The sequence below is a fragment of the Taudactylus pleione genome, unplaced genomic scaffold (assembly GCF_031769625.1).
Source record: "Taudactylus pleione unplaced genomic scaffold, aTauple2 ptg000063l, whole genome shotgun sequence".
Taxonomy (NCBI): domain Eukaryota; kingdom Metazoa; phylum Chordata; class Amphibia; order Anura; family Myobatrachidae; genus Taudactylus; species Taudactylus pleione.
Window position 1 is genome coordinate 647,208 of NW_028284465.1, and position 15,856 is coordinate 663,063.

Sequence of the window (15,856 nt, forward strand, 5' to 3'; positions counted from 1 at the left end):
AGGATAGGCAGAGATGAACAGACAGTAAAAGACAGACATGCAGGTATGGTACATACAGTACTCACCGGAGATACTCTTTTTCTTCGTCCCGCTCAATCCCACACAGAGGTCCCTGTAGGAGAGAGAATATGCCATGCAAGCCCCTTTCCTGCTCTAATAGTGTGTCACACTAATCTACTGTAACATAAATATCAGCCCTACTGTATCTCACCAGCCTAACAAACTACAGTATTAATGTACTGGCCTCACAGAGGGCCTACCTGTTATGGTGGAAGAGGCTTTGAGGGGGGGACTTCTTTATCTCTTTTGCTTTCCACCCCCATAGTCCTCTACTGTCCCCGCTTCTTTCTTCTGCCACTGGCACGTCCTGGAGTTCCAAACTGGACACGGACATGACTACTGTACAGTACCTAGGAGGAAGGAGATGACGTGAGAACAGTCCTTCCTCAATGCCAACCGATATGCCCTACCAGACAGAGGACTACACAAAAAGATTAGGCTTTTAAGTTAAAATCATCACTGGCACTTTTGGCCTCAGATCCAGAGTTTCACCTATACCAGGTGCATACTCTACCTTGCATCGGAGTGCAAGGTCCACTGTATGCCCTGAAGAAAGGAGGATAGGCAGAGATGAACAGACAGTAAAAGACAGACATGCAGGTATGGTACATACAGTACTCACCGGAGATACTCTTTTTCTTCGTCCCGCTCAATCCCACACAGAGGTCCCTGTAGGAGAGAGAATATGCCATGCAAGCCCCTTTCCTGCTCTAATAGTGTGTCACACTAATCTACTGTAACATAAATATCAGCCCTACTGTATCTCACCAGCCTAACAAACTACAGTATTAATGTACTGGCCTCACAGAGTGCCTACCTGTTATGGTGGAAGAGGCTTTGATGGGGGAGAACTTCTTTAGCTCTGTTGCTTTCCACCCCTGTAGTCCTCTACTGTCTCCCGCTTCATTCTTCTGCCACTAGCATGTCCTGGAGTTCCAAGCTGGACACAGACATGACTACTGTACAGTACCTAGGAGGAAGGAGATGACGTGAGAACTGATACGCCCTAGCAGACCGAGGACTACACAAAAAAATTTGGCTTTTAAGTTAAAATCATCACTGGCACTTTTGGCCTCAGATCCAGAGTTTCACCTATACCAGGTGCATACTCTACCTTGCATCGGAGTGCAAGGTCCACTGTATGCCCTGAAGAAAGGAGGATAGGCAGAGATGAACAGACAGTAAAAGACAGACACACATGTACATACAGTACTCACCGGAGATACTCTTTTTCTTCGTCCCGCTCAATCCCACACAGAGGTCCCTGTAGGAGAGATGATATGCCATGCAAGCCCCTTTCCTGCTCTATTAGTGTGTCACACTAATCTACTGTAACATAAAAATCAGCCCTACTGTATCTCACCAGCCTAACAAACTACAGTATTAATGTACTGGCCTCTAAGAAGGCCTACCTGTTATGGTGGAAGAGGCTTTGAGTGGGGGGGACTTCTTTATCTCTTTTGCTTTCCACCCCTGTAGTCCTCTCCTGTCCTCCACTTCTTTCTTCACACGGGTCTTCCTCTCTTCAGACCTTTTCATCTACTGTAGGTTGGGTTTAATGTTCCGTTGGCCTCACATAGGGCCTATCTGTTATGGTGGAAGAGGCTTTTAGGGGGAACTTCTTTAGCTCTTTTGCTTTCCACCCCTTTAGTCCTCTCCTGTCCTCTGCTTCTTTCTTCTGCAGCTGCCATGTCCTGGCCAGCGGTGGCGCCGGGTCTTCCTGTCTTCTGACAAGTCCCTTCAAGTCGTGTTTGTTGATTTGAAGATCTGTACTTGTATGTGTGACTGTCCTCCATGTTTCCTTGGCATGCGCAGCACCCCATTCAACGTGTCCTTTATCCGGGTAAGTTCTTCTTTGCCAATCCTGAATCTTGTCCGGCATCTTGAGAGGATATCTTCTCTTAAATTGTTGGGGATTGGCACTTTCTTCCTACTGCCATCAAAGTTCACCCACTTGGTCCAATTGCAATAGAGGTCGTAGGGCACGTGTTCTTGAAATATTGCTTGCGCATATCGATGCATCTCACAATTGGCAGCCCTGTAAATTTCATTGTCCTTGTCAATATTGATCAGAGCCAGTGGTATATCCGGTAAGGGTGTTCCAAATACAGTCAGTGGTGCTGGGGTGCTCGACATGACAGGCGTTCCTGGTGAAACTACAGGCATGCTTGCATTGTTGATCCTCGATTCTTCAACTGACCGTTCAGGCAGGTGATATGATGCCACTGGTGTACTCTCCCACTGAGGCAGGCTGCATGATGGCACTGGTCCAAGTGCTCTGATGCCACTGTAGTGTCCATGTCTAGCAAGTGGAAGGATGGGTCTCCAAGTTGAAATCGTCGTCGTTATCCTCAGGCTCATATTCATCCAGTGTGACCATTTCATACTGGATTGCCTGGTCATGTCTCTTCCTGGTACTCTGGGCAGCGGCCTCTTGCCATTCTTCTTTACTTTGCGAAATTGCTTCTTTCATTGCTTCTGCAATGGTGTCCTTCAGGCCTTCCTTCAGCTCTTCTTTCAAGTTGTCAATTTTCACTTCCAGATGACCAACTTTTCCCACGAGGTCTCTCACCATCCTAGCACAGCTACATGTGCATGCATTATCTTCTTGGAATGACAGTTTTCGACGAGTTGGTGAGTGGGATACATCTTCAACAAGAGGCTCAAATGTGTCCAATTCTTCAGGTCCATAAATCACTGGTGTTTCCTCCTGGTTATGGACGTTCATGGGTTGCTCCACTTTTCCTGGTCCATTTTCTCCTATGTCCAGTTGCAAACCGTTGTTCTTCGGCTTTGCATTCTTCCTTGCCTTGACTAGAATAGGTACCTGTACATTTTCCTTACCTGTTTTCTTCTTGGAAGGTTTGCTTGTAGACAGTTGTGGGACTAGTGCACTCAACCTTTTGGTCATTGGAAGTGGGCAAGATGAGTTTCTGTTGTTGTAAAAACCTTTGCTCTTCACCATTTTGACGGTTCGGTGCACTCTGAAATACACAAGTATAAAGACACTAAAGACAATGTTAAGTAAAATAGTGGAAACACATGTACTGTATACAGTAAATGTTTCACATTACAACACTGTAAACAATTACTGTACTCATACTGCACTTTCAAGAATGTGCTGCTACTGTACTCTATACAACTCCAGTAATTACCCTATCACACAGAAAAGCAAATTACAGTACTGTAGCATTTACAGTAAAGCACTTTACTGTACTTGGTGCAGTAATTTGCTGATCAACAGATTTTTACTGTGTGAAAGGGTCACTTTGACCTTACATTTAACCTGGGTCGGAGACCTGGTAATTTCGATGTACAGTACTGTACAGTATGTTGACCCTTTCACACAGAATAAATGCTCGTGTCCATCTGCAAATCAATGGCTAAAAGTGCTACAGTACTGTATGCCCAGTAATTTGTTTGTCTGTGCCAAAAAGGGTACAAAGCAGGAGCATCAATAAAACCTGTACTTCAAATGCCGGATAAAGACAATACTGTACCGTACTTTACTTTCAGCTTTTGTTTAAAAGTTGTTATGAGTGTTTTTTTTCAACAGTAAATATACCATAGATTCAATCAAATACAGTACATACAGTACAGTACTGTACACAGTACTAAGCAGTGTTAGGAGACAGTGAAAAGAGGTACGGTACTGTAAGGTACAGTACTGCACCAACCGATCAGTTCCCAACTGTAATTTTTCAACGTTGCATTTGAATGATTACATTTGGGAGCTGATTGGTTGGTAAAGTACTGTACCTTACAGTATCTCTTTTCACTGTCTCCTAACACTATGTGTGTGTGTTATACAGTATATACAGGTAAATATAGGAGATTACAGTGCCAACTGTTGTTAAAGCCCTAACCAATATTGTGAGATTGTATAGAGGCACAAGATAATAAATATGATAAATAATACAGGTGTCTAAAAAACACTCCCTAATGATATACTGTACAGGATGGCGGCGGGACAGGACAGTCACTCACGGGAGACTAAAATGGGGCTGTGGGCAGCTAGGAATTGATCAATTCCCCCCCCATCTTGTTTTGCTCAGCGGCCATCTTAGTTTCAGCCGCAATATTGCTGTGTTTAATATCCCGCTGCCTCTGTATGCTCCGTCCCCGCAGTCGCTTATTTGCGTATCGAGTTTCTATCAAACACACCATATACCATTGATCAATTCCTAGCCGCCCGCTGCCCCCTTTTAGTCTTCCGTGAGTGACCATCCTGTCCCTGCCGCCATCTTGTTTTGCTCAGCGGCCATCTTAGTTTCTGTCGCAATATTGTTGTGTTTATTGTCCTGTTTGTCTCCTTCATATGGTAGATGCATCTTTGCATATTAAGGGGCATACTGTATGTACTGTATGAAAGCTTGATGTGAGATTAAATTGGGAAATAAACTGTATATCACTAATTAGCTCAAAACTATCATTTATTAAACACAGCCTGCAAAATTAAATTTACTAGCTGGTTATACTGTATATACTGTATCTCACTATTTTATCTCACATCAAGCTTTGATACTGTACATGCCCCTTAATTTCCATTGAGCAGGCCACATTTCACATATATTTATATACTGTGTGTGTGTGTGTGTATATATATATATATATATATATGCAAATAATAAATGATTTCAGCGCCAGAACCGTAAACCAATATATAAACTGCTGGTGTATTATGCAAATGCAGGTAAAAGCCAAGGCTTAAACCTAGGGCGTCGGCTCCTATGTCAATAGTTTGTAGTGTTGGTGAATACACTACCAAACAAATTAAGAAAGGGAGTTTATTGACTGTGGGCGACCAACCTGCTAGTAATGCATAGTGATATAAATAAATCTATACAAAGTGCTAAGTGCAAACGTGCTTAAAAATCAACCTGAGCAAAGAATTAAAATCATAAAGTGCTTTATGCTTCAAGCAGCCTAAACAAATGAAGTGCTTAGTGCAATTTATTTGCTTTTAACAGCATAAACCAATACAGTGAAAAGAGAAGGCTAATAGCATAAAAATAAATTTAATAGAATTTGACAAAAATAAAATGTACACAATAAAAATAGACACTGTGGTTCCTAATCAGGAGTGACCACCAGAGGCAATAAATAAGCGATAAAAAATAAAATCAATTTCAGAGGTAAAAGAAGAGTTTTAGCTTATCTGAAAAAATGGATTTGAGAGGGTCTGGATGTAAGTCTCAAGGGCAAATAGTAAGGTCCCAACGCGTTTCGTCCGTTGACTTCTTCCTGGGGATGAAAGTTGAGGAATTGTGATCACCTATTTATACACCGTCTCCTCCTTCTATTGGGGACTAAGAACTTCCGGGTCACAGTTCAAATGTGCATCCGGGTTAAATTACACGAGCTATAAACTGGCTCAGAACTTTAAAGGGGCACCTAATACCTAGGCGTCTTTAATATATAATAGCCATGGTGCTTAAAACCGCTTCCTTAAAGCCTTTTATTTCAGCCATTATGTTTTGGAATGGTTATATGCTCCGTCCTATCATACGTCTGCTTCCGCCAGGCTCTTGACATCACGTCCGGTCAGATGTCCCACTCCGGGATTGGCTGGTGTGCGCGTCCTATCCTCCATTGGCCCTGCGTCATAACCGGTCATGTGCCTTGCCGCCAAGTGTCATCGCGCTACCGTCCTCCCGCTTGCGTGATTGCGTCATACGTCCATGTGACGTGGTCACGTGTACGGCTCCACACTTCCTCCGACCATGTTTCTTTGTTGTGCGGTTCAATTCCTGCACATTCTCCAACACCTGTGGGAAAAAATAGATAACTTCCGCCCTTAGTTGCCGTCACTGCTGACCATTCAGTTTTGGTGCCTTTCAGTCATATTGGGACGGGTCTGGAAAAAAATAATAAAGGCAATGATAAATAAGCGGATCCATACACTTATGCATGGAGCTGTCCACCACTAATAAGAAATTTTTTATACTTATTGCAAATCATCATATATTATGAATCATTATTCTATATTCAAGCCATAAAGAATTAGATATGCAAGTTTAAAAGAGAACATTAGTAATTAGTAAGGCTGAAATACAGCCAATAGACGCCTAACAGTAGATTAAACTGAAACAGTTGATAATTTTAACCCTTCTTGTTTCAATTGGGAGGAGAATTAAACTAATGATAATAGGTTCAAGAAGTACATGTAAAGGCTAAAAGGTAAAGCTCCTCTTGTTAGAATTCACATGGTGTTTAATTTTCCAAGTATATAGAAAGATAAGACTTTCTTTCTGGAATAAAGGTTTCTGATTAGTTGATACATAAAGTCCTTTCTTTGCTTCTTCTTCTTTCTATTTTCTCACTCTTCTTCTCTTTTAGTCTGTTTCATCTTTTCATTTTCATGTGAGACTGGACTACGGTTTTCAGGTAAGTGCCTTCATGTGCTGGTAGAAGGAAAGCCTGGGAACTGTTAATACTACAACACCTGGTATTCTCAGGTGGTCCCCCATCCCGGTACTAACCAAGCCCAGTTGTGTATAGCTTCCAAGATCAGACGAGATTGGGCACATGCACACTGGTATGGTAGTAGATATTTACCCGGCTCCTCACCGTTACATCTTCACATAAAATGAAGGAAAACACACATCTACTACACCTGGTATTCCTTGGGGGTCCCCCTCCCAAGTACTAACCAGGCACAATTCAAATTACCCCATTTGGGCACCCATCTGCAGATGGGAAATGATGTTATATTAGTAGAAGAAACCGATTTGGTACATCTCAGGACTTCTTCTTAGAGGAATGGTGCGATCTCATAGTAGTCATTGAAACCTTTGGGGACCATTGTTTCAAGAGTGAAAATCCAGTACATCTCACGTTTAGACAGGAGGTTTCCTAGGTCACCCCCTCTTTCACTCAACTTGACGTGTTCAATGGCCTTGAAGTTCAGGTCTTCCGGATTGGAATTGTGTTTTTCAGAGAAATGTTTAGACACCGCATGGCCTTCCACTTTATTCTTGATATTCCTAATATGCTCTTGGACACGTATTTTTAATGTTCTTTTGGTTTTGCCAACATATTTTAGTCCGCAAGTGCACTCCAACAAATAGATGACAGATGTGGAATTACAGTTCATAAAACTTTTTATGGGGAACTCTTTAGAACCTGCTGAATTTAAAAAAGATTTACGCGTGGGATTTAGATATTTGCATATATTGCACCTTCCACACTTATAGCTACCCTTGCAGCTTAAAGTGCCATCCCCCCTTTGCTTATCATTTTTGCGCAAAAGGCTGGGTGCTAATATATCTTTTAAGTTTCTTGTCTTTCTAAAAACAATCTGTGGTTTCGGTGGAAGAATCTCCTTTAAAACAGGGTCCATAAGGAGAATGTTCCAGTTTTTTCTAAAAGATCTCTTTATTTTGTTGTCATGTCCATTGAATGTAGTAATGAATGGAACCATATCAGTCTTGGACTTCTTCCCCTTGTACTCCAACAAGTTGTTTCTATCCAAAGATTTGGTTTTGTTTAAGGCTTTTGCGAGGATCTCCTCAGGATAATCTTTATCTCTAAATCTGTCCGCATATTGTTCCAGTTGTTCATGGCATATTTTTTGGTCACTACAATTGCGTTTGATTCTGTAAAATTGGGAAAAGGGGATGTTCTCCTTCCAGCTATTTAGATGACAACTTTTAAAATGCAAGTAACTATTGGCATCGACATGTTTAATAAAATTCTTAGTGGAGATTTCACCTTCGTCTCCTGTTAAAACCAAATCTAAAAATTCAACAGATTTATGGTTAAAATTAGAGGTGAATTTTAAATTCATGTTATTGTTTGAAACCAGAGATAAAAACTGATTAAAAACTTCTTCTTGCCCTTGCCAAATAATTAAAATGTCAGCTATATATCTTTTGTAAAAGATGATATTATCTCTGTAGGGATTGTTACTATAAATATAGTTTTTTTCCCAACATCCCATAAACAGATTCACGAAACTAGGAGCAAAAGTAGTTCCCATTGCCGTGCCACAGATTTGTTTATAAAATTGGTCTAAAAATTTAAAATAATTATGGTTCAGTATAAAATACATGAGGTCACATAAAAACTCCTTGTGCAGGTGGTCCACATTTCCATCCATCTCTAAAAATTCTCTTGTAGCATTAATACCTTTAGTGTGTTCAATACAGGTATATAATGATTGTACATCAATTGTGACCCAATTATATTCATCTCTCCATTGTACCTCTTTCAAAGACTGTAATACATTGGTCGTGTCTTTCAAATACGAATCCAGCTCTTTCACATATTTCTGTAGAAAAATGTCAACATATTTCGAAAGGTGTGATGTGAGGGACTCTATCCCAGCTATAATCGGTCTACCCGGTGGCTTCTCCAGTGACTTATGTATTTTCGGTAGGAAATAAAAAATGGGGGTAATGGGGTTGTTTTTCATTAGGAATTGAAATTCCTCCTTAGTGATAATTTTATTGTGTAGTCCATAGACCAAGAGTGGTCTTAATTCGTCTGTATATTCTTCTACTGGATCTCTCTATAGTTTTACATAAGACACTGTATCACTAAGGAGTCTATTTGCTTCCTCAATATAATAGGATTGATCCATGATCACCAACCCCCCTCCTTTATCAGCAGGTTTAATAACAATATTTTGGTTGTTCCTCAATGCTTTCAAAGCTTTCTTCTCTTGACAATTCAAATTTTGTTTCTTAATTTTTCCTACCTCTTGCTCACATAAGTCCTTTTTCACTATCTCATGAAATACATTGATATGACTGCCCTTAGATTCAACAGGGTAATAGGTGGACTTCCCCTTCAGCCCAGATTTTGATGCATTCTCATTCCAGTTTCAAATTGGTGCATCCTCTTTCTTTAAAAAATGTCTCTTCAGAGTTAAGTTTCGAACAAATTTATTGAGGTCTGTGAATACGTCAAACTTCTTCATAGTGGTAGTGGGTGCAAAAGACAGTCCTTTACTAAGTAAGGAAATTTCAGGTTTCTGTAAAACATGTTGTGAGAGGTTGAAGATACCTTTATCCTTTGGATCTATTGGAGGGTTCTCCTTTTTAGGTTTCTTCCTCCTGTTGCCCCGCTTTCCTCTTCTTCTCTGTACCTTCGTTTTAATGGTGACGCTGGATGAGTAATCTCTCTGAGTACAGTTTTTCTGTTGCTGGATGGGTGGTCCTGTCCCGGTGATAAAAAAAGTTCACCATCACTGTTGGAATCTGTTCATTGGAGTGTAGAAAATCTATTCTTCATATAACTGGTTGCCTCCAAGGGATGAGACTTCTCCTCCTGTAGTCTCCTATAGCTATTCCTCCTTCTGGGGGGTACTGTTCGCCAGCTAGGTTTTTCCCAAGAGTCTGCTCTTGGTCCATTCCTTTCATTCCTTTTAAACTTGCTCCAATTCTTAATTAGATTCATCTCATAGTCTTTCTTGTCCCTGATGAATTTCTTTTCCTTGCTCTTCATCACACCCTCTTCAACTCTTTCAATCTTTTTTAGGAGCACTTTCTCATTCTCCTTATACTCATCATTATCCTTAACTTCTTCCATTTTAACCTCCATAACTTTAATTTCTTGTTCTAAAGAGTTCAGTATGGTTTTCTTCTCTTCAATAATCAATCGCATCAAATCTATGGAACATCTATGTAGAATGTCCTCCCAATTTTTCATAAAATCTGGTTTGTCCAGACCAAAAGTGGGATTCTTTAATAATCTAAGTCCTCTAGGGACCCTATTTACTGAAATATAATGTTCCAGTCCCTTTATGTCCCACCATGCTTTGATTTCCTTAGTGATCAGTTTCTCAAGGTCCCAAAACATATTATCAATATTTTTAGTGGGAAAGTTCTCACTGGGAACTACATTTTCATTAAATACCCTCTGACAATAGTCACTTCTTTTGCTCAAACAGTCTCTATTTCTAAACATATTGTTAAAAAAAAGGTGTCTGTTGTGTGTGTATACAACAATGAAAAATACAATAAATTGGTTTTGTGCTGTCAGCCTTAATTCAAGACCACCAAATAGACAATTACGCAAATAATAAATGAATTCGGCGCCAGAACCTTAAACCAATATATAAACTGCTGGTGTATTATGCAAATGCAGGTAAAAGCCAAGGCTTAAACCTAGGGCGTCAGCTCCTATGTCAATAGTTTGTAGTGTTGGTGAATACACTACCAATCAAATTAAGAAAGGGAGTTTATTGACTGTGGGCGACCAACCTGCTAGTAATGCATAGTGATATAAATAAATATATACAAAGTGCTAAGTGCAAACATGCTTAAAAATCAACCTGAGCAAAGAATTAAAATCATAAAGTGCTTTGTGCTTCAAGCAGCCTAAACAAATGAAGTGCTTAGTGCAATATATTTGCTTTTAACAGCATAAACCAATACAGTGAAAAGAGAAGGCTAATAGCATAAAAATAAATTTAATAGAATTTGACAAAAATAAAATGTACACAATAAAAATAGACACTGTGGTTCCTAATCAGGAGTGACCACCAGAGGCAATAAATAAGCGATAAAAAATAAAATCAATTTCAGAGGTAAAAGAAGAGTTTTAGCTTATCTGAAAAAATGGATTTGAGAGGGTCTGGATGTAAGTCTCAAGGGCAAATAGTAATTCCCAACGCGTTTTGTCCGTTGACTTCTTCCTGGGGATGAAAGTTGAGGAATGGTGATCACCTATTTATACACCTTCTCCTCCTTCTATTGGGGACTAAGAACTTCCGGGTCACAGTTCAAATGTGCATCCGGGTTAAATTACACGAGCTATAAACTGGCTCAGAACTTTAAAGGGGCACCTAATACCTAGGCGTCTTTAATATATAATAGCCATGGCGCTTAAAACCGCTTCCTTAAAGCCTTTTATTTCAGCCATTATGTTTTGGAATGGTTATATGCTCCGTCCTATCATACGTCTGCTTCCACCAGGCTCTTGACATCACGTCCGGTCAGATGTCCCACTCCGGGATTGGCTGGTGTGCGCGTCCTATCCTCCATTGGTCCTGCGTCATAACCGGTCATGTGCCTTGAGGACTTAGATTATTAAAGAATCCCACTTTTGGTCTGGACAAACCAGATTTTATGAAAAATTGGGAGGACATTCTACATAGATGTTCCATAGATTTGATGCGATTGATTATTGAAGAGAAGAAAACCATACTGAACTCTTTAGAACAAGAAATTAAAGTTATGGAGGTTAAAATGGAAGAAGTTAAGGATAATGATGAGTATAAGGAGAATGAGAAAGTGCTCCTAAAAAAGATTGAAAGAGTTGAAGAGGGTGTGATGAAGAGCAAGGAAAAGAAATTCATCAGGGACAAGAAAGACTATGAGATGAATCTAATTAAGAATTGGAGCAAGTTTAAAAGTAATGAAAGGAATGGACCAAGAGCAGACTCTTGGGAAAAACCTAGCTGGCGAACAGTACCCCCCAGAAGGAAGAAGAGCTATAGGAGACTACAGGAGGAGAAGTCTCATCCCTTGGAGGCAACCAGTTATTTGAAGAATAGATTTTCTACACTCCAACGAACAGATTCCAACAGTGATGGTGAACTTTTTTTATCACCGGGACAGGACCACCCATCCAGCAACAGAAAAACTGTACTCAGAGAGATTACTCATCCAGCGTCACCATTAAAAAGAAGGTACAGAGAAGAAGAGGAAAGCGGGGCAACAGGAGGAAGAAACCTAAAAAGGAGAACCCTCCAATAGATCCAAAGGATAAAGGTATCTTAAACCTCTCACAACATGTTTTGCAGAAACCTGAAATTTCCTTACTTAGTAAAGGACTGTCTTTTGCACCCACTACCACTATGAAGAAGTTTGACGTATTCACAGACCTCAATAAATTTGTTCGAAACTTAACTCTGAAGAGACATTTTTTAAAGAAAGAGGATGCACCAATTTGAAACTGGAATGAGAATGCATCAAAATCTGGGCTGAAGGGGAAGTTCACCTATTACCCTGTTGAATCTAAGGGCAGTCATATCAATGTATTTCATGAGATGGTGAAAAAGGACTTAAGTGAGCAAGAGGTAGGAAAAATTAAGAAACAAAATTTGAATTGTCAAGAGAAGAAAGCTTTGAAAGCATTGAGGAACAACCAAAATATTGTTATTAAACCTGCTGATAAAGGAGGGGGGTTGGTGATCATGGACCAATCCTATTATATTGAGGAATCAAATAGACTCCTTAGTGATACAGTGTCATATGTAAAACTAGAGAGAGATCCAGTAGAAGAATATACGGACGAATTAAGACCACTCTTGGTCTATGGACTACACAATAAAATTATCACTAAGAAGGAAATTCAATTCCAAATGAAAAACAACCCCATTACCCCCATTTTTTATTTCCTACCGAAAATACATAAGTCACTGGAGAAGCCACCGGGTAGACCGATTATAGCTGGGATAGAGTCCCTCACATCACACCTTTCAAAATATGTTGACATTTTTCTACAGAAATATGTGAAAGAGCTGGATTCGTATTTGAAAGACACGACCAATGTATTACAGTCTTTGAAAGAGGTACAATGGAGAGATGAATATAATTGGGTCACAATTGATGTACAATCATTATATACCTGTATTGAACACACTAAAGGTATTAATGCTACAAGAGAATTTTTAGAGATGGATGGAAATGTGGACCACCTGCACAAGGAGTTTTTATGTGACCTCATGTATTTTATACTGAACCATAATTATTTTAAATTTTTAGACCAATTTTATAAACAAATCTGTGGCACGGCAATGGGAACTACTTTTGCTCCTAGTTTCGCGAATCTGTTTATGGGATGTTGGGAAAAAAACTATATTTATAGTAACAATCCCTACAGAGATAATATCATCTTTTACAAAAGATATATAGATGACATTTTAATTATTTGGCAAGGGCAAGAAGAAGTTTTTAATCAGTTTTTATCTCTGGTTTCAAACAACAACATGAATTTAAAATTCACCTCTAATTTTAACCATAAATCTGTTGAATTTTTAGATTTGGTTTTAACAGGAGATGAAGGTGAAATCTCCACTAAGAATTTTATTAAACATGTCGATGCCAATAGTTACTTGCATTTTAAAAGTTGTCATCTAAATAGCTGGAAGGAGAACATCCCCTTTTCCCAATTTTACAGAATCAAACGCAATTGTAGTGACCAAAAAATATGCCATGAACAACTGGAACAATATGCGGACAGATTTAGAGATAAAGATTATCCTGAGGAGATCCTCGCAAAAGCCTTAAACAAAACCAAATCTTTGGATAGAAACAACTTGTTGGAGTACAAGGGGAAGAAGTCCAAGACTGATATGGTTCCATTCATTACTACGTTCAATGGACATGACAACAAAATAAAGAGATCTTTTAGAAAAAACTGGAACATTCTCCTTATGGACCCTGTTTTAAAGGAGATTCTTCCACCGAAACCACAGATTGTTTTTAGAAAGACAAGAAACTTAAAAGATATATTAGCACCCAGCCTTTTGCGCAAAAATGATAAGCAAAGGGGGGATGGCACTTTAAGCTGCAAGGGTTGCTATAAGTGTGGAAGGTGCAATATATGCAAATATCTAAATCCCACGCGTAAATCTTTTTTAAATTCAGCAGGTTCTAAAGAGTTCCCTATAAAAAGTTTTATGAACTGTAATTCCACATCTGTCATCTATTTGTTGGAGTGCACTTGCGGACTAAAATATGTTGGCAAAACCAAAAGAACATTAAAAATACGTGTCCAAGAGCATATTAGGAATATCAAGAATAAAGTGGAAGGCCATGCGGTGTCTAAACATTTCTCTGAAAAACACAATTCCAATCCGGAAGACCTGAACTTCAAGGCCATTGAACATGTCAAGTTGAGTGAAAGAGGGGGTGACCTAGGAAACCTCCTGTCTAAATGTGAGATGTACTGGATTTTCACTCTTGATACAATGGTCCCCAAAGGTTTCAATGACTACTATGAGATTGCACCATTCCTCTAAGAAGAAGTCCTGAGATGTACCAAATCGGTTTCTTCTACTACTATAACATCATTTCCCATCTGCAGATGGGTGCCCAAATGGGGTAATTTGAATTGTGCCTGGTTAGTACTTGGGAGGGAGACCCCCAAGGAATACCCGGTGTAGTAGATGTGTGTTTTCCTTCATTTTATGTGAAGATGTAACGGTGAGGAGCCGGGTAAATATCTACTACCATACCAGTGTGCATGTGCCCAATCTCGTCTGATCTTGGAAGCTATACACAACTGGGCTTGGTTAGTACCGGGATGGGGGACCACCTGAGAATGCCAGGTGTTGTAGTATTAACAGTTCCCAGGCTTTCCTTCTACCAGCACATGAAGGCACTTACCTGAAAACCGTAGTCCAGTCTCACATGAAAATGAAAAAATGAAACAGACTAAAAGAGAAGAAGAGTGAGAAAATAGAAAGAAGAAGAAGCAAAGAAAGGACTTTATGTAGCAACTAATCAGAAACCTTTATTCCAGAAAGAAAGACTTATCTTTCTATATACTTGGAAAATTAAACACCGTGTGAATTCTAACAAGAGGAGCTTTCCCTTTTAGCCTTTACATGTACTTCTTGACCCTATTATCATTAGTTTAATTCTCCTCCCAATTGAAACAAGAAGGGTTAAAATTATCAACTGTTTCAGTTTAATCTACTGTTAGGCGTCTATTGGCTGTATTTCAGCTTTACTAATTACTAATGTTCTTTTTTAAACTTGCATATCTAATTCTTTATGGCTTGAATATAGAATAATGATTCATAATATATGATGATTTGCAATAAGTATAAAAAATTTCTTATTAGTGGTGGACAGCTCCATGCATAAGTGTATGGATCCGCTTATTTATCATTGCCTTTATTATTTTTTTCCAGACCCGTCCCAATATGACTGAAAGGCACCAAAACTGAATGGTCATGAGTGACGGCAACTAAGGGCGGAAGTTATCTTTTTTTTCCCACAGGTGTTGGCGAATGTGCAGGAATTGAACTGCACAATAAAGAAGCATGGTCGGAGGAAGTGTGGAGCCGTACACGTGACCACGTCACATGGACGTATGATGCAATCATGCAAGCGGGAGGACGGTAGCGCGATGACACTTGGCGGCAAGGCACATGACCGGTTATAACGCAGGGCCAATGGAGGATAGGACGCGCACACCAGCCAATCCCGGAGAGGGACATCTGCCCGGACATGATGTCAAGAGCCTGGCGGAAGCAGACGTATGATAGGACGGAGCATATAACCATTCCAAAACATAATGGCTGAAATAAAAGGCTTTTAGGAAGCGGTTTTAAGCACCATGGCTATTATATATTAAAGACGCCTAGGTATTAGGTGCCCCTTTAAAGTTCTGAGCCAGTTTATAGCTCGTGTAATTTAACCCGGATGCACATTTGAACTGTGATCCGGAAGTTCTTAGTCCCCAATAGAAGGAGGAGAAGGTGTATAAATAGGTGATCACCATTCCTCAACTTTCATCCCCAGGAAGAAGTCAACGGACGAAACGCGTTGGGACTTACTATTTGCCCTTGAGACTTACATCCAGACCCTCTCAAATCCATTTTTTCAGATAAGCTAAAACTCTTCTTTTACCTCTGAAATTGATTTTATTTTTTATCGCTTATTTATTGCCTCTGGTGGTCACTCCTGATTAGGAACCACAGTGTCTATTTTTATTGTGTACATTTTATTTTTGTCAAATTCTATTAAATTTATTTTTATGCTATTAGCCTTCTCTTTTCACTGTATTGGTTTATGCTGTTAAAAGCAAATATATTGCACTAAGCACTTCATTT

The 15,856-nt window shown here is 39.6% G+C and overlaps 2 pseudogenes; one reads left to right on the plus strand and one right to left on the minus strand.

The window, feature by feature from the left end:
* Window positions 1-6,493: 6,493 nt before the first annotated feature.
* On the minus strand, window positions 6,494-6,612 carry LOC148534822 (5S ribosomal RNA; annotated as a pseudogene).
* A 7,625-nt stretch (window positions 6,613-14,237) lies between these two features.
* LOC148534823 (5S ribosomal RNA) lies at window positions 14,238-14,356 on the plus strand (annotated as a pseudogene).
* Window positions 14,357-15,856: the final 1,500 nt, after the last annotated feature.